Source organism: Cervus elaphus, chromosome 3, assembly GCF_910594005.1.
Source record: "Cervus elaphus chromosome 3, mCerEla1.1, whole genome shotgun sequence".
In the NCBI taxonomy this organism is placed as follows: Eukaryota; Metazoa; Chordata; class Mammalia; order Artiodactyla; family Cervidae; genus Cervus; species Cervus elaphus.
Window position 1 is genome coordinate 2,644,408 of NC_057817.1, and position 26,607 is coordinate 2,671,014.

Consider the following 26,607-nt stretch of genomic DNA (forward strand, 5'->3'; position numbering starts at 1 on the left):
CATTTCTCAGATTGACTCCTTCCAGGAAATGGCACCTCATTCCAGTATTCATGCCTGGAAAATCCCATGGACCAAGGAGCCTGGTGGGCTACAGTCCATGGGGTCGCAAAGAGTCAGACACGACTGAGCGACTTCACTTTCACTTTCATAACCAGTTCTAAATCTGGGTTGTCTAAAAGAGTTTGGAGGAGATCAGAGCGAGGCAAGGAAAATATCTGAGTAAGTGCATGACATGGTGAGGTTCTTCTTCTCTGGGGAAAGGAAAAAAGTTGAAGGGCTTTGGGGACTGCAGAATGGGTAGAAACATATGTGAGTGAGAAGAGGACAATTCCATAGAAGGTCAGTCTAGAATAGAAAACCACTGAGTGTTTTCAATAAAGAGTAAGATCTAAAAGACATGAGGGACCATAAGATTAAATGGAAATCTTAAGACTAAGTCAGTAGAAACCTCAGTTAACTTTGCGGCTATTGCCACCTAATATGAACAAAGAGGGGAGGCTTTGCCGTAGGATAAAGTGTGGAGGCAATTTTAAGTGATGGGTGTCTGAAACCCATTATGCTGTTGAGTTAGAATGCACCAAGCTTGTCTTTGGATCTTTCCTACACAAACAGAAAGAAAGTTCAGTTCATTCACTCAGTCATGTCCAACTCTTTGTGACCCCAGGGACTGCAGCAGACCAGGCCTCCTTGTCCATCACCAACTCCCGGAACTTGCTCAAAAAAAACTCATGTCCATCAAGTAGGTGATGCCATCCAACCATCTCATCCTCTGTCATCCCCTTCTCCTCTTGCCTTCAATCTTTCCCAGCATCAGGATCTTTTCAAATAAGTCAATTTTCTTTGCATCAAGTGGCCAAAGTAATGAAGCTTCAGCTTCAGCATCAGTCCTTCCAATGAATGCTGAGGAATGATTTCCTTTAGGATGGACTGGTTGGATCTCCTTGCAGTCCAAGGGACTCTCAAGAGTCTTCTCCAACACCACAGTTCAAAAGCATCAATTCTTCAGCACTCAGCTTTCTTTATGGTCCAACTCTCACAACCATACATGACTACCAGACAAAACCATAGCATTGACTAGATGGACTTTTGTCAACAAAGTAATGTCTCTACTTTTCAATATGCTGTCCAGGTTGGTCATAGCTTTTCTTCCAAGGAGGAAGTGTCTTTTAATTTCATGGCTGCAGTCACCATCTGCAGTGATTTTGGAGCCCAAGAAAATAAAGTCTGTCACTATTTCCATTGTTTCACCATCTATTTGCCATGAAGTGATGGGACTTCAATGCTGTGATCTCAGTTTTCTGAATATTGAGTTTTAAGCCAACTTTTTCACTCTCCTCTTTCACTTTCATCAAGAGGCTCTTCAATTTCTCTTCTCTTTCTACCATAAGTGTGGTGTCATCTGCATATCTGAGTTTATTGATATTTCTCCCATTAATCTTGATTCCAACTTGTGTTCCATCCAGTCCAGCATTTCACATGATGTACTCTGCATAAAATTTAAATAAGCAGTGTGATAATATACAGCCTTGATGTGCTCCTTTTCCAAATTGGAATCAGTCCATTGTTCCATGTCCAGTTCTAACTGTTGCTTCTTGACCTGCATACAATTTCTCAGGAGGCAGGTCAGGTGGTCTGGTAGTCCCATCTCTTGAAGAATTTTCCACAGTTTGTTGTGATCCACAATTTGTTTGTGATTCCTTGGTTACTCCAAGGAAGGAATGATGGGTTTATAGTAGGAAGTGTAGGTCTAGTATCAAAAAAAGAAAGATCCTAGTTTTTTTTCACAGTTGCATGGTAATTTCATCTTTGTGTTTTAAGGGCAATTTTAGAAAACCAGAGGATCTACTTACTCAAAGACAAGTCACTGTGTTAAACAAAGTTGGTTCTTTGTCACTTTAGATTCTGTCTTTCAAGTTAAGGCAGAGCAAGGGCTTTTTAGTATTCTTTATCTTTATAGTATCCACAGGTATCTTTGTCTAGACTAGCTATAGAGATGTTTTTGTTCCTGGATTTCTCTAATGGCTTATCCAAAAAGTTATTAATTTGATCTGTAATTTTGTTTTTCTGAGTCAAAGTATCTTCAAAGGGCTCACTGAGCCCTTATAATTCAGAGAAAGCAGTGTATACTATCTCATATTCCATTTCCTAACTAAATCTGTCACTTGAGGTTTAAGACTATCAGCAAAGAAGGTAGTTAAGGCAGTTGTGATATCTTCATCACTATGGAGAAAAGAATATTCTAGAATAGGGTAGTTAAGCTGTTTCTGAAATCAAGGATGGATCTGTTTTCTACCGCCTTACATAACTGGATTTTTGATGAATGAATTTTGACAGAAAGACCTCAGGAATAGCTGCTAAGAGATCTTATCCTACTTTTATACTTTTTATAAAAAAATTAACTATAGTTAAATTTTGTCCCGTTTCTTGTATCATTTCAGTAATCAATCCGTCCTCTTTTTCAAATGAATTTCTACCACTTCTGGTTTCCCACAAAGAGATGAACTAATTTATAGAGATCAGGGAAGCCCAGACTATAAATTCCTAAGACAATGTTTAAAATCTTCAACTAACTGCTGTTTCTTCCCTAGGAAGAATCAGAAAGTCCTTTGCTAAATTATGAAAATCTGTTTTAACCAAGATTTAAAACTGAAGAATGATTTCCATCTACACTAAAAGATATTGTGAGGGGATATTCTCCACTGAGAAGACTATATTTAGAAATGGGTAGTAGAGGAGAAGGGGGTTAAGGGAAGGTGCAAGAGGAGGAGGAGGAACAGATCAGGGAAAGGAAGAAGTTGGGGGACCAGGAGAAGAGTCAATTTAAAGATGGAGCAGAAGTGGAAAAAGTGAGCTTAGTTTTGATTTTGAGGTCCTCCACATTTTTATTAGCTTTTCCTAAGGAGTCCTTAAGAGATATAATTTCATAACTTTACTGTCTTTTAGAGGATTTTTTTTTTTTTTTGGTCTTTAAGAGACCTCTTCATATGAGTTAAAAACTTGCTGACCATTGAATATTTGGAATCTTTGAATCTTTTCATTCACTGAAGTTCCAAACTACTTCCAAATGTTCAATGCTATTGGCTTTATAATGTTAAACCTATATTCAAGTGGCCTAAATAAACTAATGAAACCTCCTTAGCACTATGGCTCTACCATAACTACAAAAACCTCTGTGAGCAGAATAAATCAAACCAAGAGAGGTATACCAAAGATAAACAAAGAATAAAGGCTTAAGCAGTGCTTCAAGACCAAGAGAACTGGACACTGGTGTGGTCCATGGGAGGACTTACTCCTCTGTGAATGGGCCTGGCAGATCAGCAAAGGGGCCTATCCTTCCTGAAACTCAGCAGCAAAATTATAGATGAAACCAACTAGACAGCCATTAGGAAAGGCTCTTAAGGAAGGCTCCAGAGGAGCATTCTATTTGGAGAAGGATGGTGGAAAATTTTCCGTGGTTTTAGCAGGAGAGAGTTGGCTGAAGTTCAGCTCAACTTAGCAGAATAGGGGTTGGCTGAAGTCCAGCTAGTTTCGGAAATGGGCATAGAGGGATTGTTCTTGCGGAATGAGAGTCATTGTCTGGGCAGCCTGTATTTCACTAAGTGAGGTGAAGAGGATGAATTAGGGGTGAAAGTCACATGTAAAAGGGGATGGGAAGGAACAGTTGTGGGGTGAGAATGGCGATGCAAAGACTCGTAAAGGTCAAAGGGGAAAGTTCTCCAGTCTCAAGTCATTCGGGGTCTCTTACATACAAAAGCAGTAAAACTTGTTTTCATGGAGGCCTTCAATGCCTTCATTCAAAGTGATTTCCAACAATGTGACCATGTCAGGGAAGACAATGTCTTGTAACAGAATACCCTTGACTAAGTCTCCTGAGACTCCTGGACTAGGCTGTGAAATGGGGGCTTCTGGGGAAATAAGAGGAACATTTCCTTCAATGGCCTCTTCTTTTTACAGAGGAGAATTCAGATTTGTCAGGAATTTTGCAGGGTAGGATTCAAATGGAAAATGGTAAATCCAGTGGATAAATTCCTCCAGGTTACTGCATATCCAGATAAATGTGAAAACCTTTTAGAATTCAGCAGTGTTCTTTTATTCTGTCAAGATCCCAGGATAATGAAACATAATTTTGAGGAAGAGAATTCAAAGTACTCGGATGTTTGCTTATTTTGGTTCAGGGGAATGCTGGCACCCTTAGAAGACCAGCGCTTAAGTATGCGACATTGGAATGGAAGTCGAGTAGAAAAAAGCATTGGTTCTTCTTACATAAATTTCAGCTGAATATAACTTTCTCATGACATTTCAGCCTTTCCCCCCCTCCTCACATCTTGGATAGAAATAAGTGAAAAGATAGGACCAAAAGAAGGGACAGTATTAAAGAGATTTTCCAGATGCTTTAAAACCCTTTTAAAATGCTTTTAAAAGCATTCAATTCTGGTTTAACATGGGGTGTAAGTTAGTCCACTTATTTTTTTTTTCTCTGAATAATACAGCTGGTTCTTGAACTGAATGTTCATCTGTGCCCTTGTGAACAATCCCACTGCAGTCAGAGGTGAAAATACTGGAGCAGCTTCCACAAATCTGAGTCACTGAAGGGAATTCGTGTTACTTTTGTCCTTTTCTCCTCTTCATGATTAAAAAAAAATTGTAATAAAAACATTGTTTTGCCATAATTTCAAAGAAAGTCATAACATTGATGGATCTTGGCAGAGTGGATCATTTAAATAACTACTTATTCCAACTTTGCCACAGATGTAGAGTAACATGCTGTAGGTGTTACTTGCCTGTACTCGAGTCTCATGAAATATAAAACCTATTCATTACTAAATTTAAGTCTTGTATGAGGTTTATTTGAACTTGTTTTTTCAATGTGCATGGAATGTATAAAAATCAACTTTGTCCAAACTGTTTGTTTAATTGCTTTCAACTGGTTGGCGAGTGCACCATGTACCAGGCATGATAGTGTTTTGTGCTAAGTATTGCTCTGAAAGATTAGGAAAACAATACTGTTGTCAGGGTTTAATACAAAATTCATCAGGGCCAGAAATTCATTATTTCATTCTTTTTACTGTGAAAAGATTTAATGATAAATGTTTAAGCCTAAGGTTGTTTCTTTCAAGATACATATCTTCTTCTCTTCCATTAGCCATTCATTCACCTACCACATTCTGCTAAAGGCAGCGTAGAACATTTTCAGTTGTTTCAAGAATACAAACTGTAGAAATTCTAATTTTTACAGTTATGCTTTTGAAATTATCAGAGAAAGGTAACTTTCCTGTACTTAAAAGGAAGTGTCTGCTTAAGGGAACTCAATTTAACAAGCTTGTGTTAAATAATGTGACTGGCATTTTGTAAATTCTGTAAATACTTCAAAGATAAGATTAATATATTTCTTTATGAGTACAGGGATACTTAGGAAAAAAAGATATACAGGAAATCAGAAAACAAAATGAGACTACAAAATTTCAAATCTGGGATTCAAGTAAGTCTCCCAGGAACATTGTTACATAAATAAATTTTATCTTCCTTTGCTCTCCTTGTCCTTTTTAATGCTATTTTCTTTCAGTCATGGATGCACTTATTCAATCAGTTGTATAAAGTAATTCACACTAGGGTAACTTTGATTGAAATCTCTAAATATTTGTTAGACATCTCCTCATGGCCCAAACTCTGTATGTGGGATAATAAGCTTTCTCTCTTTAATCTTCAGACTTTCCCCTAGAACATCAGCATTATCTGTGAACCTGTTAGAAAGGCAGAATCTCAGACCAACCAAATATGAATCTGCATTTAGACATATTTTCCAAATGATTTTTTTAAACACATTTAAAATTTGAGACACAATGGTCTGGAGCAAAGATTCTCAAACTTTAGCTTAATCACATTCATCTGGGTGGTTTTGTCATGAGGTCTCCATTTGAAGAACCTCAGGTTTAGAGGATATAAAAGAAATCTTTGCCTTTAAGCATTTTATAACATAGCTGGGAAGCAAATTGATCATGCATTGAATAATTAGAGAACAGCTGAGTGCTAATCTGTGTGATTTTGAGTTTAACGCAGTGGAAATTTGAGAAGGGAAAGATTTGTGTGGAGTTGAGTTGTCAGGAAAAGTTCCATTGCCTGGGAAAGGATGAAATTGAGAAAGGCAGAAAGTATGGCAGAAAGTGTGGCCAACTGGCAAGAAAAGATTCTGTTTCATCTCAGATAAACTAAGCTAGAGGGACTGATGGACCAAATCGTTATTGAATTTTTCAGTCTCTCAAGTCGTGTCTGACTCTTTGTGACCCCATGGACTGTAAGTGTTCCAGGCTTCTCTGTTTATGGGATTCTCCAGGCAAGAATATTAGAGTGGGTTGCCATTTCCTCCTCCAGGGGACCTTCCCAACCCAGGGATCAAATCTGCACTCCTGCATTTCCTGAATTGCAGGCAGATTTTTATTTACCACTGAGCCACCTGGGAAACCCCGAATGGGCCAAAAGAAAGTTCATATCCCTGACACGGGAAATACATAATTGCAATGCAGCTCAAGCTAAGAATTAAACAACTACTCGTACCAAGGGCAGAAGCCTTACCTCATTCTTCCATCTTCGGTGCTACTGGTATGCCCGACACACAAGGAGGTGTTCAATAGCTTTTTGCTGACTTCATGAACAAATGAATTTAGATTTGCTCCCTAAAGCTATGATTCTTCACAAATTTTCCCACTTAGATTGCATTTAGTCTTTTAAAGAAGACAACAAGAATAACCAAAAAGCTTAAGCCAAAACTATAAATCTTTAAGAGTGGATTTTCCAGCCCTGAGGAAGCCAAAAGAAAAATAATTTTGGTGGGAAACAGTTTACTTCCTACATGTCCTATGAATAAGGCTATCATATAGGGAACTGTGTATACATTTCATTTTCTTGTTTTTCATGTGTTTCATTAGGAGAAAAATTGTTAGTGTTTAAGAAAAATCTTAAACAAAAATCTTAAACACTCCCAGAAAACCTTTTAAAATGAATTTGAACCTTGTGATTTTCCCATTATCATTACTGAACAGCATTGGGTGCCACTGCCTGCAAAGTCTCCTTCTCCCAGCCAAGAAAAACCTGCTTATTGTGGGAAGTTTTATAGAGGGAAACATAGTTTCTAGCCAGTTCTTCTATAACCATCTGCCATATCTCTTGATTTCCAGTATTTCTTTTTGGAGCCTAGTTTGTATAAACAAGGTCGAGTTGTTTCACTGCCTCCATGCACAACTGAAGTTGGTGTCAGGGTTGGAATGCTCCATTGCTGTTTAACTAATTGTTCAAGCTCAAGGTGCTATTTACTGACTTGAGGCTCTTGGGATGTGACATAACATTACATCCAGATCACTCAAAGTAACTTTAAAAACACGACCCAGCTTTCAACAAAGTAGAAAAGAGGTAGAAGAAGGAACCATAGCACCCTCTCCCCCACTGAAATGTGAAGGATGAATTGCACATGTAAAAAGTCAGCTTTTATGTTGAGATTTATGCTTATTATTTTATAAGCATGCTGTAGTATATAAAATAGGCTTCCCAGGTGGTGCAGTGGTAAAGAATCTGCCTGCCAATGCAGGAAATGCAGTTTTGATCCCTGGGTCAGGAAGATTCCGTGGAGTAGGAAATGGAAACCCACTCCAGTGTGCTTGCCCGGAAAAGTCTATGGACAGAGGAGCCTGATGGGCTGCTGTCCATGGGGTTGCAAAGAGTCAGACATTCTGAGTGACTGAGCATGCACGTGCAAGTGTATAAAATACTTATGTAAAAAATCAATTAAATTTAAACCTTATTAAGGAATTTCTGATTCAATAAACAGCTTTCCCCTTTACTCTGTTGTGATCAGACAGTTGTCATACATACAACATATACCACATATTCCAACCATACGTAGAAATGACTATCCCACTTGTGTCCTACCTTCTGAATCAGAATCCCCCACTCTTATTGCTTTGGAAACCATTATGAAAAATAAACCCGTGGCTTTTAAATACATTACGGGGGAAAAGTGAAGAAAAAATAAAACCAGCTTAGGGGAGCTGATCCTATTTTCCTCATCAAAATAAGGAAATTTAGATTCAGTCCTAGATCCTAGATTCAGTTAGGTTAGAAAAGCATCTTCTTTTTAAAATACAAATACCATTTTGAAGGTTATGTGACTGTTTTCCAATTATGTTTTCTCGACCCAGTTGCTTTCCTCTTAATCATTGGCTGGGTGAATTGCACTCAGAACTGGGAGTTTTGACTGAAATGACCATGGCATATGGAGCCTTGGTGAGGTGAGGGGAGGGAGGAAATGTTAATAGCATGTTGCAGTGGAGCATTGAGGGTAACACAGAAATATCAATACTAATGACTGAGGTTAGACCGCAGGAAATTCTATATTGTCTTCCTATAGAAGACAATGTGAAACAGTGTCAAAATTAAATGTCATGTGATTTAAATTTTGTTTTGCTAATCCAGAAATAGGGAGAGAAACTTTTTTGTCTTTCTTAATATACCCCAAAGATACTTTATCTTGGGATTCACAATTCTTGTTGGTGGTTTAGCCTTGGAGAAGGAAATGGCACCCCACTCCAATATTCTTGCCTGAAGAATCCCAAAGACAGAGGAGCCTGGTGGGCTACAGTCCGTGGGGTTGCAAAGAGTTGGACACAATTTAGCAACTAAACCACCACACCACTTCAAAGATCCTTTCTCTTGGGATCCATAATTCACTAATAAAAAGATTTCTGTCTTGCCTGTCTTTGACTCATAAGTGCTCAAGTGCACAAACAATCCTTTTGAGTTTGCATATCTAGACAACATGTCTGTTCCCTATCTAAACTACCTTAAGTGCAAAAAGCTCCCTCTCCACAGATTTCATGGTTCGCTTTATTAGGAACACATATACATAAAAGTGGGGAAGAAAACTGCTTGAATGCAAACACAAACTTAAAAATTCATCAATGACACTATCTCTATTCTGATTCCAATGTTCGTGAGATTAGATTCTATCATGAGTTTTCCATCACTTCCCGAAAGGTCAACAAAATCGTGTGCTGTTCTCAGTTTAAGAACTAAAGTAATGCAAAGGTTGCAAAATTCCAAGAATGATTAAAATCAGTGGCATTGCTAAATTAAAAACTAAATCAACAGGCGCCTATTGTACATGAACCAAGGTTCCTCCCCACCACTCCACCCCACCCCAATCTTTGAATCATATTGAACCAAGTCATTTGGCTCAAGAAATCATGGTGCTATTCATGCCTTATCACTAGGGAAAAACTAAGGACAAACTTTGTTCTTCTAAATATCAGAAGCCCATTTTGTACCTTGTTAGAAGACCTCACTACACACTGCAGAATGGATTACCTGTGGCTTACTGCCCATTGCCTATTTAGTTGAGCTAAACTGAAAAGACTAAGAAAACCCATTGTTGCATTATTTTAGAGTTCAACAAAATGCAAACTAGGAGCCTCAGTTCAAAGAACCTTAGTGTTCAGAAACATTAGTTAATATATAATATATATAATATGAATAGATACTCATGTATAGTGCATGATATAAATGCATATTATATTATAAAATCAGGTTAATAAATATAACTCTTAATTTCCTGTCCTTAAGAAATGTGATTTCTGGTTTGACCATGCAGCCTTCAAATTAGACTTACTAGTCACATAATTACTTTAGCCAGACAGCCATTTGGGCTGTTCATATGATGGAAAACAAATGCTTTGTATGTAAGTCTTTTCTAGTTTTGACAGGATAGACCAAATAATTTTTTTTGAGAAATATTTCATTGTGGGCTGCAGTTAGGCAATAAGAACCCAGCCAGTCACCCACATTCACTGGCATACGCTTTGCCCTTTCCAAAGCCATTTGTTTGCTTTTATGAAAGCAGACTGAAAATTAAATCCAAGGAATATTAAATTATTATTAATGAGGACATTTGTGGAACACTAAATTAAACCATAACAGCATTCTACAAGGCTACATGATTATGGAGAGACAGAGAGAGAGAAACAATCAAGCTAGTTTAACACTGTTGATGTTTAAAGCTATCACAACCAGTTTCAGAAGCATACATTATGCTCCAGGGTCCAGTGTACCTGAGAACATGATACTCCCAATAGGAATTTATTTAGTTTCCAAACGATCCATTAAGAAAGTTATAAAGTACAAGAAATGTTCTCAACTACTGTTTAGCAAACAAAATTTTTAGTTTTTGTCAGTGAGTCCAAAAGACACTAGTCTATATAACTATAATAAAAGTTTTGTTTTCCAGAACCTTTTGCCAAGATCTTTTATATCTTCTTTTGTTTACCATACTTTTCAGGATTGCCCAGGTTCTTTGCTTGCTGCACTTACTTTTCCCCTTCAAAAAAAAACAGAGAGAATCATCTCCGCCAAGAAAGAAACTTACTCCCCTCCAACAAAGAGACTGACATCTTATGCACACATATATTTTTTTGCATCTACTTCTAAAGATGTGTAAAACTAGACCATAAACTCATTTATCTGTTAGGGGTCACATGTGTGAAAGATAGTAAAGATGTTCCAAACTTTCAGCATTTTAAAATCACCTCTATGTGATCTATTTATGTGTATCCCTTGGAGATAACAAATAATTGGGTATTTTTAAAACCTCTTTGTTATGATTATCAATGAAACCATTTTTTAGAGCTAACTTTTTTAAAATATATTTATTTATTTATTTTTGGCTGCACTGGGTCTTCATTGCTGCACATGGGTTTTCTCTAGTTGCAGCAAGTGGGGGCTACTCTTCCTAGCGATGCACAGGCTTCTCATTGCCGTGCGTTATCTTGCCACAGAGTACAAGCTCCATGGTACGTGGGTTCAGTAGTTGTGGTACATGGGCTTAGCTGCTCCGAAGCAGGTGGAATCTTTCAGGACCAGGGATCAAACCAGTGTCCCCTGCATTGGCAAGCAGACTCTTAACCACTGGACCACCAGGGAAGTTCCCATCAACCAAATCTTGGATCTCAATTTAGGATTATGATTGTTAGAATTGCATAATTAGACCCAACAGTCTCTCATCCATCTGGGGAATCTCAATAGATAACCTAAATTCTTGTTATTTAGAATGGCTAAAAATTCTCTCAAAGCAAACCTCTATTCAACTAAGGCCAAAAGAAATACAAAAATTTACTTTAAGATGGCAATGCATTGTAACAGATTTCCAAGAATGTTATTATATATGGCTTTTAAAAATCTATAGCTGATTCCTTCCTGCCAACTTATTTTTACTTAAACAAATGGCACCCTCACTTTAGCTACTCAAGTCAGAAGCCTGAAGATCTCCCTTTGCTGCCCACATCTCACCCCCAGGACCTTTGGATCCTACCCCCTAAATATTTCTGGGATTGTCCACTCATACAAAGCCCATCCAGGCCATCATTGGCCCTTACCTGTATTATTCCACTAGGTCTGCTCTACTTTTAGCCATTCTCCACACAGCAGCCAGAATGATCTTTCTAAAATAAGCATTATCATGTTTCTTATCTACTAAACAACCATTAAATTACCTCCCATAGTTCTTGTAATAAAAACCTAACTCTTTAAGATGCCTAAATCCTTCCAACTTTGCCTTCTTCTGCCTTTTCCAGTCTCATCTGCTGGCTCCATTCTTCCATCCCACCACTTTATCCAACTACAATTGCTTGTTCTCTGGGAAGCCCACTTAGTTCCATAATCTAGCACATATCATATGTTTTTGATAACTGCTTGTTTAGTCTTCTGTTTCTCCTGAAATACTGTAGAAGCTACAAGAGAGCACAGACTGTGTCTGTCTTTGTTTAAAGTTGAATCCTCAACTCCCAGTACTGAGCCTAACAAAATATAAGTGCTAGATAGATGCTAGTTGAGCATTAAGAATGAGGAACACAAAACACAAAGAAATAGAAAAGATACAACCAATTGGGGGGAAATATTTGATGTCACAGATGTACAGAACAGACTTTTGGACTCTGTGGGAGAAGGCGAGGGTGGGATGTTTCCAGAGAACAGCATCGAAACATGTATATTATCAAGGGTGAAACAGATTACCAGCCCAGGTTGGATGCATGAGACAAGTGCTCGGGGCTGGTGCACTGGGAAGACCCAGAGGGATGGGGTGGGGAGGGAGGTGGGAGGGGGGATCGGGATGGGGAACACATGTAAATCCATGGCTGATTCATGTCAATGTATGGCAAAAACCACTACAATATTGTAAAGTAATTAGCCTCCAACTAATAAAAATAAATGGAAAAATAAAAAACATAAAGTGGAAAAAAAAATTTGATGTCAATATCATAGATAAAGGGTAATTTCTTTATTAGCTAAAGACATACAAATAAGGAAAGTGTCCAATATATAAATGTGTAATACTTCACAAAAAAAATGTAAACAGGACTCACTAATAACCATATGGGGAACTATTTAACCACAGTTCTGTGAAATATCCTCTTTTCCATGTGAAATGATTGGGAGATTTTGTTTTCTAAAGCTAGCATCTTAGCAAGCATGTGATGAGAGGAATAATCTCATATAATTTCTGTGGGAGGTATAAATTGATCAAAATGTTTTTGAAACAAATTAGTTAATATGTAATTTTAATGGGTACATCCTTCCTAAACAACTATAAATATGAGAGATATATAAAACTACATAAAGCAGAATTATTTTCAGCAGCAAAAAATTAGAATTTAAGTACTCAGTAAAACGGACTACGTAAGGCAATGTAAACTCTAGTTAGGCTATTATATATAATTTTTTGAGAATGATTAAGAAACAATAAAAAATGAGATTATGATATAAGTAAAAAAATATATAAAATTTTAAGTAAAGTATGACTAACTACACAAAAACTGTGCATAAGAAAGGGCTAACGATATTTTGTTTAACTAGCAGTTAAACAGAATAATTAAGCAGAATAATTATTTATTCTGCCAATTCAGTGAAAACAAAACTCGTGCCTGAATTAGCCTTAAATTTCTACTTTACTTGTTCATGTGAGCTGGTCTAATAATTATATCTTCGTTAAAAAGAAGTAAAGATACTTTCCACTGGCTTTGCCTTTGCTATTTTGATGGGTGTTCTGGGAGGAATAAGAGAAAGAAATAATCACAATGACTCGAAACTATACCATGTATGTATGTTTCCTTTGCATATTATCCTTATTATTCTTAAAAAGATAGTTATTCAATATAACTTTTGAAATATATTCAAAATATACACTTTTGAAATATCATAAAAGGCATCAGATGTGTTCCTGACAAACCATTCTTATAATTCTTAAAGAAAATATTTAACAGTTGAAAATATGTGTATTGTTACATGGTTTTAAATAGGCTATTGCTTATGCCTTTGTAAAAGGATAATACAAATTGATAGGAAACTTAGCTACCAAATTACAAAACCATAGGAAAATCTCACAATGTGTATTCAAAGGGATCGTCCTTCAAAAAGGTATTGTGTAAAAGGAGATGTCAAGATGGGATTCATTATACAGAAGGTCAAACAGAGGAAATGTCTACAAAGGAAAATGACATAGGGCTCCAGGGGAGGTTCAGAGAACTGTCAGACCAGGATGCAAATCTGACCCCTGTGAAGGAAAGAGGGAAGGATGTGAGGTTTATGAGAAGCATCTCAGTTGTGTGTGTGTGTGCTCAATTGTGTCCGACTCTTTTGCAACCCCATGGACTGTAGCCTGCTAGGCTTCTCTGTCCATGGGATTTCCCAGGCAAGAATACTGGAGTGGGCTGCCACTTCCTACTCCAGGGGATCTTCCCAACCCAGGGATCAAACCCATGTCTCTTGCATCTTCTACATTGACAGGCAGATTATTTCCCACTGTGCCATCTGAGACTGCAGTGCAACTTGAAGGAAGTTCAGCAAGGTTGCTGGGAAGTCCTTGAGACAAAGTCTTCCACCAGAGAGTCCTTTCTTTTCCAGGAATGCCCCTGTCCTAGTAATCCTACAGTGTTCAGTCACAGACTTGAAATAGCCCATGGGAAGTGTGGCCCTTGCATCACAGCAGTGGTGAATTTAGAATGTGGCAGCTGAGACCATCTGCAACAGGAGCTCTGAGAGTCTCTTTTTCCTGGCTGCCACAGGTAATATTTACTTACACTCAGAACAGAGCATCCTATTTTATAATCTATTTCAATGTTCAATGTTATTTGATGATATTTTTTTAAATGTATGGTTCATTTTTGTCCTATTTCTATTTATTTATTTAGGCTGTGTGGTGGCACGTGGGATCTTAGTTTCCCGACCAGGAATTAAACCCATGCCTCCTGCTGTGGAAGCATGAAGTTTTAACCACTGGATCTCCAAAGAAGTTCGATGGGTTTTTTTGATATGAAATGACCATGTGTTCTCATGCCAACAGCCTGGGAAACACTTAGGAAAGCATGTATCTCCACTGTTTTGGTGAGGAAACTGAGGCATAGAGAAGCAAAAAGACTTACCAAAGTTAAAAACAAGCAATAAATCAGAATGCAAATCACTGTTATTTTAGTATAAGAAAGCCCCTTCTCTTTTATATCCATACATATAGAGATATAATAAAATTTGTAAGATGTTAGCATAGATAACATAAATTTCCAAGACCAAATGGCTCCCAAGTTCACTTGTTCTATAAGGAAGGAGATTTCACATTTAAGCATATTTATTTCCAAATAGAATCAAAGGACCCAGTGTCTACTCATAAAGTTTCCTGAGAGAATTGATTTTCCACCTCTTATCTTCTGATTCAGCAAATTAGGAAGAAATATTAATATTTTCTTCATTAAGTCTTGAGAGTACATACTCAGTTCTGAGTTCAGCCAAAGAATTCAACCAAAGAAAAAGAACCAAATGTGCCCTTCTGGCCACTGGGCACAAAGAAATTATTTAAGGCCGGAAAACCAACACCTAGCTACAAATATCTGATCTAAAACACATAGAAAACAGATTTCTCATTTGATTCTATACATGTTAAGACCCAAATTAACCTTAAAAGTAGAATGTTTTCCTCTGCCCAGCTGTTATGAGACTGGTCCCTTGTACTATATTAAGCCAAATTTTTCAGTGAACAAACTAAGGACATTTGAAAACTGAATTAAATCATTAATGCATATTAGCTATACCTTTCTTTCTTGCTGTTGTTTAGTCACTCTGTCATGTCCCATGAATGCAGCCTTCCAGGCTCCTCTGTCCATGAGATTCTCCATGCAAGAATAGTGGAGTGGGTTGCTATTTCCTCCTCCAGGGGATCTTTCAAACCCAGGGATCCACGTCTCCTGAAAGTCTTTATGATGGTCTATTTGTCAAAAAGAATTTGTTTATGCTCAAGGAATAGTTAGTTGATGTGAGATGCTTATATCACTTCAAATCCCATAAACATGAAGAAAGAATTTTACTTTCCAACATCAAGGACATACCTGTCCCAACATACAAGTCTTATCAGAACCAGCTCTAACTTAATCATCTCTATTGATTGCTGCTTTTAGTTTCAAATATTAGGATTTGAATATTTCCCAGGATCTTCTGAATATTGCATATCAGGTTTGGGTGCAGAAAGGGTGATGCATGCTAAACTTACTTAAAACATCACTTCCAAGGCATCACTTGAATGACATCCAAGGTTGGTTTGTCTTGGATTTTTTTCTTGTTTTGAACAATCCATAAGTTTTGTGAGGTAGCTACATGGATTCAAAATGATGACTACACCAGTAATCTCCACTCAAATATGTTATTTAAAAATAAAATAAAGTTCATTGCCATAGAAAATTTCTGTTTCCCCAGACTTTGAAAAATGAAATCCTCTGCTTATTTATGACAACAGCTATAGCAATCCAAGTTTTAGGGACCATCATCACTAGATTTTAAATTGAGCCTGAAAAAGCCTACCTCAAAGACCTCTCTTGGGCAGTTTAGTAACTTTATCTTTTTCTACTCTAGCCATCTATATAGCTAAATCAGAGCAAATCCACATCATTTGACTCTACTGATGAAATGGAACTGCCAAGGGTGTTCATAATATTTGATCATCTAGAAGGAAACAGAACATATACTCCCTGGTAAATATTTATTAGATCATTGGCATTTTTGCATAACAATTTCATACAAACATAACTATGTGAATGAATGAAAATAAGTTCAACTTGCACTCAGTTAAAAAAAAGGATTCAAGAAAGTAATTTCAAAAGTTTAAAACAATGATTTGTCTTCATTAAGTCAAAATTACTCAAATATATTCCATTTCAAATCAACCAGGGGTAAAACAATCAGAGAATTTTGGAGCTTGAAAAACGTAAGAGGTTGCTTTAATACAGATACAGCTTTACATGTGTGTAATAGAGACCCAAGTTAATGTTGTCTCAAACAAGATGGAAGTTAATTTTTCTCCAATACAACCCTGCTGAAGCAGGCAAAGTGCTAGGAGACTCTGCTCTGTAAAGTATTTAGGGACCCAGGATTCTTCACATTCTTCATCATACTGCTCTACCTTAATCAGTGTGATGTCTTTGTTCACATGGCCCTTGATTCAGTTCAGTTCAGTTCAGTCACTCAGTCATGTCTGACTCTTTGCGACCCCATGGACCGCAGCACGCCAGACATCCCTGTCCATCACCAACTCCCGGAACTTGCTCAAGCTCATGTCCATCCAGTGGGTGATGCCATCCAACCATCTCATCCTCCGTCGTCTCCTTCTCCTCCCGCCATCGATCTTTGCCAGCATCAGGGTCTTCTCAAATATGTCAGTGCTTCACATCAGGTGACCAAACTGTTGGAGTTTCAGCTTCAGGATCAGTCCTTCCAATGAATATTCAAGGTTGATTTCCTTTAGGATGAACTGGTTTGATCTCCTTACTGTCCAAGGGACTCTCAAGAGTCTTCTCCAACACCACAGTTCAAAAGCATCAATTCTTCAGCACTCAGCTTTCTTTATAGTCCAACTCTCACATCCACACATGACTACTAGAAAAACCAAAGCTTTGACTAGATGGACTTCTGTTGGCAAAATCATGTCTCTGCTTTTTAATATGCTGTCTAGGTTGATCATAAATTTTCTTCCAAGGAGCAAACATCTTTTAATTTCATGGCTGCAATCACCATCTGTAGTGATTCTGGAGCCAAAAAGAAATAAAGTCTGCCACTGTATCCATTGTTTCCCCATCTATTTGCCAAGAAGTGATGGGACCGGATGCCATGATCTCAGTTTTCTGACTGTTGAGTTTTAAGTCAGCTTTTTCACTCTCCTCTTCCACTTTCATCAAGAGGCTCTCTAGTTCTTCTTTGCTTTCTGCCATAAGGGTGATATCATCTGCATATCTGAGGTTATTGATATTTCTCCCAGCAATCTTGATTCCAGCTTGTGCTTCCTCCAGCCCAGTGTTTCTCATGATGTACTCTGCATATAAGTTAAATAAGCAGGGTGACAATATACAGCCTTGACCTACTCCTTTCCCGATTTGGAACCAGTGTGTTGTTCCATGTCCAGTTCTTGACCTGCATACAGATTTCTCAAGAGGCAGGTCAGGTGGTCTGGTACTCCCATCTCTTTAAGAATTTTCCACAGTTTATTGTGATCCACATAGTCAAAGGCTTTGGCCTAGTCAATAAAGCAGAAGTAGATGTTTTTCTGGAACTCTCTTGCTTTTTTGATGATCCAGCCGATGTTGGCAATTTGATCTCTGGTTCTTCTGCCTTTTCTAAAACTAGCTTGAACATCTGGAAGTTCACGGTTCATGTATTGCTGAAGCCTGGCTTGGAGAATTTTGAACATTACTTGGCTAACATGTGAAATGAGTATGATTGTATGGTAGTTTGAGCATTCTTTGGCATTGCCTTTCTTTGGGATTGAAATGGAAACTGAACTTTTCCAGTCCTGTGACCACTGCTGAGTTTTCCAAATTTGCTGGCACATTAAGTGCAGCATTTTCACAGCATCATCTTTTAGGATTTGAAATAGCTCAGCTGGAATTCCATCACATCCGCTAGCTTTGTTCATAGCGATGCTTCCTAAGGCCCACTTGACTTCGCATTCCAGGTTGTCTGGTTCTAGGTGAGTGACCACACCATTGTGATTATCTGGGTCATGAAGATCTTTTATGTACAGTTCTTCTGTGTATTCTTGCCACCTCTCCTTAACATCTTCTGCTTCCGTTAGGTCCATACCATTTCTGTCCTTTATTGAACCCATCTTTGCATGAAATGTTCCCTTCATATCGCTAATTTTCTTGAAGAGAACTCTAGTCTTTCCCATTCTATTGTTTTCCTCTCTATCTTTGCACCGGTCACTGAGGAAGGCTTTCTTATCTCTCCTTGCTATTCTTTGGAACTCTGCATTCAAATGAGAATATCTTTCCTTTTCTCCTTTGCCTTTCATTTCTCTTCTTTTCTCAACATTTGTAAGGCCTCCTTAGACACTTGTTTTTCCTTTTTGCATTTCTTTTTCTGTGGGATGGTCTTGATCGCTGCCTCCTGTACAATGTCACAAACCTCTGTCCATAGTTCTTCAGGCACTCTGTCTAACAGATCTAATCCCTTGAATCTATTTCTCACTTCCACTATATAATCGTAAGGGATTTGATTTAGGTCATACTTGAATAGTCTATTGGTTTTCCCTACTTTCTTCAATTTAACTCTGAATTTGGCTATAAGGAGTTCATGATTTGAGCCACAGTCAGCTCCTCGTCTTGTTTTTGCTGACTGTATAGAGTTTCTCCATCTTTGACTGCAAAGAATATAATCAATCTGATTTTGGTATTGACCATCTGGTGATGTCCATGTGTAGAGTCTTCTCTTGTGTTGTTGGAAGAGGGTGTCTGCTATGACCAGTGCATTCTCTTGGAAAAACTATGTTAGCCTTTGCCCTGCTTCGTTCTGTACTCCTAGGCCAAATTTGCCTGACCCTTGATTGCTCATCATCAAATTCCTATTTCAGGTATAATCTGAATTTTGTACACATTACTCTGCTCCTATCCCATTGGCCAGAAATTAGTCACATGACCATTCCTAGATGCAAAGGATGCTGGGAATTATAGTGTTTAATCTTAATATTCACATGCCTAGCTAGAATTCAGTTACTACGAAAAATGGACAGAAGATACTTGAGAGGATTAGCTAAAAGACTGTGCCTCAGAGGTGATTTTAGATCCTAATATATAAAACAAATAAAAACTGAGCTTTGATTAAAGGTGGTGAGGTGTTAGACCCCTGTTCCCTGCCTCTTGATTCCTCATGAGGGTCCTTTAATGACCAGGGCCCTGTAAGACACATCTGTAAACTGTTGCTCTAGACCAGGGATGGAAAACTAAAATGTCAGAAAAAGGTCAGAGGGGTAAAGTGAATAAAATCAGTATATTGACTAGGTCCAGGGACTGACAATGGGACAACCTAAAGAAACATTCCCAATTAGATCAGAGGGTTCTGACACACTCAGTACCAGCAGATTTTTGTCCATAAAACTCTGGATCCTGCTTACCAGACCTCCAATTTTTCAAGAGAAGCTTAGAAATCTATATTTTAGTGAAATGTCCTGCCTTTTTAATATTGGTTACCAGTTAACACATCTTATCATATTTCAAAGGCTGAAAGTACACCTGCAAGCCAGATCTACTGAAGGGTCACTGAATATAATTTATAATCATCTAAGCCAATCAGGTTATTCTCTAGACAAGGAAACAGAGACTGTGTGTTTGAGTAACTAGCTCACAGTAATGTAGCCACATCTGGTTAGGTTTTTTTGTCTTTGAATTTAGTACTCCTTACACGACACCATCATAAAACGCCACAGTGACGTTCAGAATAAGCAAATAAGAAAAAAAATGGGGAAAAAATGTCTTTAAAAGCAATCTAATTCTATGCTACAATTTAGTGTTTGGCTTTGAAATAAAATATTTGACAGCAAATCAAGGGCGTGTTCTTTGTCCTGTTCCCTCTCAATCCCATAATTGAAAGTAAAATCTGTTCTGTTTTCTACCTTCCTGGCCTGGATTTGCCAGATCCCTGGCTGCCAGATTGGGAACACCCGAGGCCAAGTAGCGTCACAGATACCCCTGGCATCCACCCAGTAGCCAGTCTCCCCTGTCTCCAGCATGGCCCATGTAATCTCACACTTGTATCATATCAGTGGCAGATTCATTGCAAAGCACATTTTTCACTTTTATATGTATTTTTTTCTGTATGCTGTAAAGTTAAATGGCTAAAATATTTTTGGCTAAAAGTTTTAAATATATGGAAATGGATAACATTTACCTTCTAAATGCCTGAGTAGGACTAAATTGTTAGTTATACTGTACTTTCATAAGATTTTTTATGAATATTTCTATTCCTTAGAAACTTCCTAGAGAAGAATCTTATACTGAGAGTGTGTGTCCAGAATGAAAAATTCTCTCATACATTATTTCTACCTTGTGATAGGGTCTTTTGAGTCCAAAATTTAGATGAAGGGGTGTGCTTATTTTCTGCCTTTATTCCTAAAATCTTTTGTTTAGATCAATCTTTCCAACACTTAAATTAGATTTTTTTTTTGATCCAGTGAATGTTATCCTAAATGTATAATAAGAGGAAATGTTGGAAACAAAGTAGTCTATACCCAATAATAATTCAAAAAGAGATTAAATTCTCAAATTTTCATTTTGTTTCATTTAAAATCATTAGGGCTCTTTTTTTTTTAACCTGAGGTTTTCATGGTTTCTGTGATACTAGCAGTTAGCAAAAGTAATGTCTTTAGGGGGCCAACCTCAAGAAATAAGAGCAAAGGGGTGGGTTTGGTTTGGCTGGGAAAATACATTATTTTTCCATTGCCTATTTCTAATGTCTTAAATCATCAGATTTTATTAATAGAATAAATCGAACCACATGGAGCAATTCCAGTATCTCTGTTGGAAAAAGACAGACGCAAATGTACAAACAAAGTTGCTCTATTTCCTGGTCACTTTCTGCAGTCTTTTTTTTTTTTTTAATCTTCTATCTTTCTTTCTTCTTTCTTTCTTCTTTACTTCATCTATTTATTTTCGTTAACTTCAACCTAAATATGAAAACATTAGATTTTTACTACATTTAGGGTAAAAGCTTTCTAAAAAAAGGATTCTTCCATCCTATGCTAAAGAGAGCATCCCAGCTAATGTACAGGTGGCAGCTTTCATTACATTAAACAGGGAGCAAAGTTAGGAATGTGATAGAAAGATAAAATCCCAAGTAATGAGAGTCAGAGAGGAAGTATTACGTAGCAATGAGGCAAGAAGGAAGATGATTCAGAAAGCATAGGGAAGGGCAAAAGTGGTTTTAAAATGGTTCAGTGTGAATTGCTTCATGTACATGACACTGAATCAGTTATAAGTGAGTGGGTTTAAATAAACCATCAATGATTGAACATTCTTCAAATGAAATGGGTCTTCCTTTGCCTCAACATCACTCACCACCTTATTCAGTGACAAAAGTAAAAACGTGAAAGTTAGTTGCTCAGTCGTGTCTAACTCTTTGAGACCCCACAGACTGAAGCCCACCAGGCTCCTCTGTCAATGGAATTCTCCAGGCAAGAATACTGGAGTGGGTAGCCATTCCCTTCTCTAGGGGATCTTCCTAACCCAGGGATGGAACCCAAGTCTCCTGCGTTGCAGGCAGATTCTTTACTGTCTGAGGCACCAGGGAAGTCCACAAAGAGGGTCCCAAATATAAGAGGTAAAGAAGGTAAGAACTAATCAACAAGTTCATAACTTAGCAAAGACTCCTTTGGTCTGGTTTCACTCGCCTTACTGCAGTATCCTCTTTTTAAGAATACAGATAAACTGAGGTAGTTATATTTAGGAGAAGGAAGCAAAGAAAAATTATTGAGAGTAGTTGCAAGGGCAGAGTTGGGCAAGGGAAACAAAAAATACAGCAAAGATGAGAAATAAGCCACAGAAAGGAAACTCTCTCCCTCTCTCTCTCTCTCTCATTCTCTCTCTCTCTCTGTCTCTGTCTCCCCTCCTCTCCTCCTCTCTCCTCTTCATCCTTGCCTCCCTTCTTTTTTCCCCTCCCTCCCTTCCTTTCTCTCATCTTCCATTTGCTTGACCTCCTCCTCTCCTTTGAAGCTCCCAAGCATTTCCCTCCATGTAATAACCTAGATCCTTAGGCAGCTCTTGTTCACTCTTTTGCTCTTTTCATTCTTTACTTATGAGTCACAGTACTTTAGAAATAAGGAACAGGAAGAGCGATAGTTTTTCAAAACCATAATATTTCATCTAAATTCTTATAATTATTAACTGATTTCTCTGCCACTCAGGTGGCCTCTGTTAACCTGTCTGCCACTCCTCTGCCAGAAAGTGCAAATAAATCACATTGTTACTACACTGGAAGTCTTTTTTTTTTTTTTCATTTATTTTTATTAGTTGGAGGCTAATTAATTTACAATACTGTAGTGGTTTTTGCCATACATTGACATGAATCAGCCATGGATTTACATGTGTTCTCCATCTCGATCCCCCCTCCCACTTCCCTCCCCATCACATCCCTCTGGGTCTTCCCAGTGCACCAGCCCTGAGCACTTGTCTCATGCATTCAACTTGGGCTGGTGATCTGTTTCCCCCTTGATAGTATACTTGTTTCAATGCTATTCTCTCAGAACATCCCACCCTCGCCTTCTCCCACAGAGTCCAAAAGTCTGTTCTGTACATCTGTGTCTCTTTTTCTGTTTTGCATATAGGGTTATCATTACCATCTTTTTAAATTCCATGAACACGGTATATTTCTCCATCTATTTGTGTCCTCTTTGATTTCTTTCATCAATGTTTTATAGTTTTCTATGTATAGGTCTTTTGTTTCTTTAGGTAGATATACTCCTAAGTATTTTATTCTTTTTGTTGCAATGGTGAATGGTAGTGTTTCCTTAATTTCTCTTTCTGTTTTCTCATTATTAGTGTATAGGAATGCAAGGGATTTCTGTGTGTTAATTTTATATCCTGAAACTTTACTATATTCATTGATTAGCTCTAGTAATTTTCTGGTAGAGTCTTTAGGGTTTTGTATGTAGAGGATCATGTCATCTACAAACAGTAAGAGTTTCACTTCTTCCTTTCTTACCTGGATTCCTTTTATTTCTTTTTATGCTCTGATTGTTGTGGCCAAAACTTGCAAAACTATGTTGAATAGTAGTGGTGAGAGTGGGCACCCTTGTCTTGTTCCTGATTTTAGGGGAAATGCTTTCAATTTTTCACCATTGAGGATAATGGAAGCCTTTTGAGATGATTTCTGAAGGTGTACAGGATGCTGTCACCTTAATCAATTGAGCACAAAATCCACCCCTCCACCTCCAATACTCATTATCATTCCCCAAACATGTCATGCAGGCCTTTGGGCTAGTGTCTTTGCACACACAGATCCCTCTGTTTTCCTACCCATCCTCCAAAAATCACCTGGAGGGACTTCCCTGGTGGTCCAGTGGTTTAGAACTCGCCTTGCAATGCATGGGATGCAGGTTCGATTCCTGGTCAAGGAACTAAGATCCCACATGCCTCGAGCAACCAAGACCATGCACCACAACTACTGAGCCCAAGAGCCACAACCAGAGTCTGTGTGCCACAATGAAAGCGTTCACATAACACAACCAAGATTCCACGTGCTGCCACGAAGCCCTGAGGCAGTCTAACCAATTGACTAATTTAGAAATTCACCTGGAGCCGTCCCCCTGCGGGAAGTTTCCCCTTACCCATATGACTTAGTTCTCTCCACCTGTGTCACAGCAAATTTTATATGCAATTATAAGAGGTAGATTGATCTGTATGTCTCCTGATCTACCAGACCCTAAGCAAGGAAGCAAAATGTCAGCAATAAGGGAGTTGTTTGGTGGTGAGAGATGCTTTTACATGACGTGGAAGAGTAGAAGCTCCCATCTCCTCACATACCAGTTGTTAGAACAGGTTATGTTCCCGTGCACACATCACCTGCCTTTCTGAATTGACCTCAACTTCATCATTTGTAAAGCTGAAAAAGCCTGGCTAATAGTAAACACTCCAATATATGATGATAGTTTTGCATCTCTGTTTATGTCTATAGCTATGAATCTGTGTTTCTATCAGTAGCTATAGCTACATGTAAATCTATGTGCCTGCCTCAGGCACGCACAGAGCCTAAACGTTGTCACTCTTCCTGCAGGCATTCCTGTAGGCAGGCTTCTCTTAGAAATGTGCTCTAGAAACCAGTTTTAGATAAATGTATCAAATATTCTTAAGACTAAATATGCTCAACAGATACAAACAATGTTAGAGATTTGAAAAAGACTCCAAGCCAAATTTTTCATTTTATTCAGTAGAGTCTTATATTTATGTAAGACTCTACATCAGTAGAGTCTTATATTTATGACCAGAGTGACTATACATCCCAGTTTGCTTGGGATGGTGCCAGGTTACACCTTTCATTCTGTCATATTTTTTACCTATTGCTTTATTGGAGTATAATTGCTTTATAATGATAGTTTCTGCTGCACAACAAAGTGAATCAGCTACATGTATACATATATCCCCTCCCTCTTGGAGCGCCCTCCTACCACCACCCTCATCCCACCCCTCTAGGTCATCACAGAGCACCAAGCTGAACTTCCTGTGCTATGCAGAAGCTTTCCACTAGCTATCTGGTTTACACGTGGCAGTGTATGTCAAATCTGATCTCATATCTGATACTAAAAATATTTAACAACTGGTATTGGGCTTCCCTGGTGGTTCAGATGGTAAAGCGTCTGCCTGCAGTGCGGGAGATCTGGGTTCGATCCCTGGGTCGGGAAGATCCCCTGGAGAAGGAAATGACAACCCACTCCAGTACTCTTGCCTGGAAAATTCCATGGATGGAGGAGCTTGGTAGGCTACAGCTCATGGGGGTAGCAAAGAGTCGGACACAACTGAGCAACTTCACCTTCACTATGGCACGCTGTGCTGAACTTAGTTGTTCCATTGTGTCTGACTTTGCAACCCCATGGACTGTAGCCCTTCAGGTTCCTCTGTCCACAGAGATTCTCCAGGCAAGAACACTGGAGTAGGTAGAGGGCACTGGCCAATTAGAAAAAGAACACTGTGATCAGGCAGAATGCTCAGAAGCCACAAGTAGAGAGACCATATAATTAAATGTCCAAATCAAAGCACTTTGGAGAGTGAAATAACACACCATTAAAAAGTATGTCAGATTCACCTCTCTTCCAGCTGGACCTCATCTCTTTCTCTTCCTTTTTGCAGGTTCTATCATTGTTGAGAGTATTTGGTCCTTACTTTATTCCCTTTCTAATCCTATAGGAATTTAAAATGCTATCCTGGTCATGCCCAGTTGTCACAAACCATTTTTCTTCAAAAGTGGAAATTCTAGCTATTGTCCATTTTTATACGAACATCCTCCACTGATTTGCAGAAGACTTAGTTAAAAATGTCTTCTACTTGGCCAGTCCTAGAACTTCTTCACAGAGTACATTTCCAGGAAAGGCAAGCTAGGGAAATTAAGTTCTGTAGTTAAAAAAGCATATATCCTTGCCATATCTATAAAGCTGACCTCCTTAGACTAAAAAGTTAATGAGAATTGTACCATTCAATCATTTGGCAGGGAGGAAATATTTTCTACCACAGAATTTCTAACGGAATTCATGTCAACTGGATTCATATGGTAAGAAAAGCTGTGCATACAGTCAGAATAAAGTCCTTCCCAAGAATAACATGATCTTGAAATAGATCATTTTAACCTCACTAGAAAGTTTAAAGAGTTATGAGATTAGAGCAGCGAGTAGCTATTGGTGTTTATTCCTTGATTTTCTACAGATAAAGGTAGAAATTAGCAGTTCAGGTTGGGGCTTAGCTAAGTAATTTTGCCCTGAAAGGTTTACACAGCTCTGTCTATTTATTGCCATTCATACAGAATACATTCTGATAAACACAGTAGGATCTAGGGAATAGGGGTTGAATAGTGATGAACTAACCCAAGTTCAAATAAGAATAATAGCTACTACATATTCAGCGCTTACCACATGCATTGGCAAACCATGCAATTCAATCTCCACTCTGAAACTGAAGCCAAATCTACATGTAAAACAATTGCTTTGCAGTATGCAAACTTTGATGTCAGACAAATGGCATATTAAGAAGCATACAATGAAAGATTTCTATTTGCTTTCAAGTAAACAAAATGTCAGATACTGCTGTGATCACAAAAGTCAGTGAAAACAAATCCTGTTTAATAATTTTTCACTATATACTTCCAAGAGTAGGACAGTGAGGTAGTTAGAGGGTTCTTTAAAAGAAGATTTCTTAATAGCCCCAGTCAATAATGACAGGTTTAAATTTCAAAAGGGAATCAACAATTAAACCAAAGAATTTTTCCTATCCCCTAGTACATCTGTCTCAAAATTACACTTCGGGATGTATGCCTTAGATTTATGTTGCTTAAGGTGTCATTGTGCTAACTTTTTCCTACATTATGAGATAAAGAGATCTTATACCAGAATATAAATCAGCCTGCTCTCTTCATTGAGAACATCTTGCAACCAAAAGAAAAAGTCAGCTGAACTGAACAGTGTGTTTAGTAAAGGAACTGGTCTACATTTTGGTGCTAGCTGCTGATTTTATTGCCACTGGTGGCAAAGTCCAGGACTGACAGTAGCTTACACAGCACAGTTTC

At 38.1% G+C, this 26,607-nt stretch overlaps 1 protein-coding gene across 1 annotated transcript in view; it reads right to left on the minus strand.

Annotated features, from left to right (window-relative positions):
- Positions 1-26,607, minus strand: part of TSPAN8 (tetraspanin 8) — a 278,796-nt gene that overhangs the window by 114,754 nt on the left and 137,435 nt on the right. The window lies entirely within an intron of this gene.